General features: G+C 34.7%; 1 non-coding gene across 1 annotated transcript; it reads left to right on the forward strand.

Moving 5' to 3' along the window:
* The first annotated feature begins 357 nt into the window (after positions 1 to 357).
* LOC116147263 (U6 spliceosomal RNA) lies at positions 358 to 463 on the forward strand. The gene has a single exon (XR_004130797.1). It is a non-coding gene; the product is annotated as a U6 spliceosomal RNA (small nuclear RNA).
* The last annotated feature ends 2,429 nt before the right edge of the window (positions 464 to 2,892 follow it).

Genomic DNA, 2,892 nt, shown 5'->3' on the forward strand with positions numbered 1-2,892 from the left:
CATCATCAAACAACAGAGGTGCAAATTGTGAAGCAAAAGCTGACATAAATGAAAAGACAAATGGACAAAACCACAATTATAGTTGGAGACTTCAACCTTCAACACTCCTCTTTCAATAATTATTGGAACAACTGGACAGAATATAGTAAAGGTATAGAACTCAACAACACCATCAACCAACAGGATCTAATCAACATTTATAGACTATTCCACTCAAAAACAGCAGAACACATGTTCTTTTCAAGAGCCTAGGTAGACCATACCCTGGACCAAAAACACCTCAACCGAGTTTTAAAAACTGAAAGCATATGGTGCACTCTCTGACCACAATGGAATCAAGTTAGAAATCAGTAACAATGCTGGCTTCGGCAGCACATATTACTAAAATTGGAACGATACAGAGAAGATTAGCATGACCTCTGCACAGGATGACACGCAAATTCGTGAAACATTCTATATTTTGGGGCGGGAAGGGATAAAATGGGAGTTTGAGAATTGCAGACACTAACTACTGTATGTAAAACAGATAAACAACAATTTTAGACTGTATAGCACAAGCAACTATATTCAATATCTTGTAGACACCTATAATGAAAAAGAATATAGAAAGGAAATATGTATATGTATACATATTACTGAAACTTTATGCTGTACACCAGAAACGGACACAACATTGTAAACTGACTATACTTCAATAAAATATTTAAATTTAAATTAAAAAAAATAACAGAATGACAACAGGGAAAATCTCAAAACACTTGGAAACTAAACAACACACTTCTTGTTCCAATAGCTCAAAAGGAAGCCGTAGGTCAAGGGAAATTTTTTAAATGCATTAAACTAGGTGAAAATGAAAATATATCAAAATTGTAGGACACAGATAAAACAGTACAGAGAGAGAAATTTATAGCACTAAATTCATACATTATGAAAAGTCCCAAATCAATCATCTAAGCCCCCACATCAAGAATTTAGAAAAACAGGAGAAAATAAATCCAAAGCAAGTAGAATGAAGGAAATAATACAGAAGAGAAGAAATCAATGAAACTGAAAATTGAGAAGATCAATGAAACAAAGGGCTTGTTCTTTGGGGGGAGAAAAACTGGTCAAAATGACAAAGACTGACCCAAAACAAGAAAAAAAGAGACAGAAGACACAACTACCAATAAAATGAAACAGGAGCTATCATACAGACTCTACAGATATCAAAGGGTTAATAATGAATATTATAAATAACTACACACATAAATTCAACAACTTAGGTGAAATGTTCTAGTTTTCTCATAAAAAACACAACTACAACAGTTCACCCAAAATGAAACAGATAATTTAAATGGCCCCATAAGTACTGAGTATTTATCATTTTAAAAATCCCGGAAAGTAATCCCAGGCTCAGTTTTCACTGGGGAATTCTACCACATTAGTCCAGGTTCTCAAGAGAAACAGAACTAATAGAGTATATGTAGATATACATAAGAGGGGATTTATTAAAGGAATTGGCTCATGCAGTTATCGGGGCTAAGTCCCACAACTTGCCATCTGCAAGCTGGAGAACCAGGAAAGCTAATGGTATAATTCAGTACAAGTCCAAAGTCTGAGACCCAAGAGTGCCAATGTCCAAGGGCAGGAAAAGATAGACATCCCAGCTCAAGAAGAGAGAGAGGGAATTTGCCCTTCCTTCACATTTTTGTTCCATTCAGGCATCCAAAGGATTGGATAATGCTCGTCCACATTGGTGAGGGATCTCTTTACTCAGTCTTCTGAATCAAATGCTAATTGCTTCCACAAACACCCTCACAGACCCATCCAGGAATATTTTTTTACCGCTATCTGGCCATCCCTTAGCCCAGTCAAGTTGACACATAAAATTAACCATCACATCTACTAAGTTTTGAATAAATTTTAAAAATTTAGAATAAGAATTAATATGATTTCTACACAATCTTTTCCAGAGAACAGAAGAGAAGGGAGCATTTCCCAACTGATTCTCTTTAGTATCACCCTGATACTAAAACAGACAAAAACAGTACAAAAATAGAAAACTTCAGACCAACATCTCTCGTGAATATACACTCAGAAATCTTTCACAAAATATTAGCAAATAGAATTCAGCAATATATAAAAAGAATTCTACATCATGACAACTGGTGTTTATTCCAGGCATGCAAGACTAGCTCAATATTCAAAATTTAATCAACATAACCCACCACATGAACAAGTTAAAGAAGAAAATCGCATAATCATTTCAACTGATGCAGAAAAAGCAACTGAGAAAATTCAACAGCCATTCATGATTTTTTTTTTAATTCTCAGAAAAAGTAGGAATGGAGGGGAACTTCCTCAACTTGATTAACAACATCTTCAAAAAACGTACAGCTAACATTTTACTCAGTGGTTAAAAGACTGGATGCTTCCACCCTAAGATTGGCAACAAAGCAAGGATGGCTGCTCTCACCATTATTACTCAACTAGTGCTAGAAGTTCTAGCCAGTGCAATAAGGGAAGAAAAAGAAAAAGGTAAAAGAAAGTATACAGATCAGAAAGAAAAGAATATATCTGTCTCTCTTGGTAGATGACATAACTGACTTGTAGAAAATTCAAAGAAATCTACAAAAAACACTCCTAGAGTAAGTGAGCTTAGCAGGGTTACAGCGTACAAGATAAATAAGTAAAACATATAAAAATAAAACTTTTGCTCTGTGAAAGACCCTATGAAGAGGATGAAAAGACAAGCTATAGAGTGGGAGAAATATTTACAAACCACACATTCAACAAAGGATTATTATCTAGGATAAAGAGCTCTCAAAACTCAATAGTAAAACTAAAGAAAAAAGCAAGCAATCCAGTTAGAACTTGGGAGAAAACATGAAGAGACATTTTAGCAGAGAAGAT

Source organism: Camelus dromedarius, chromosome 24 (assembly GCF_036321535.1).
Source record: "Camelus dromedarius isolate mCamDro1 chromosome 24, mCamDro1.pat, whole genome shotgun sequence".
In the NCBI taxonomy this organism is placed as follows: domain Eukaryota; kingdom Metazoa; phylum Chordata; class Mammalia; order Artiodactyla; family Camelidae; genus Camelus; species Camelus dromedarius.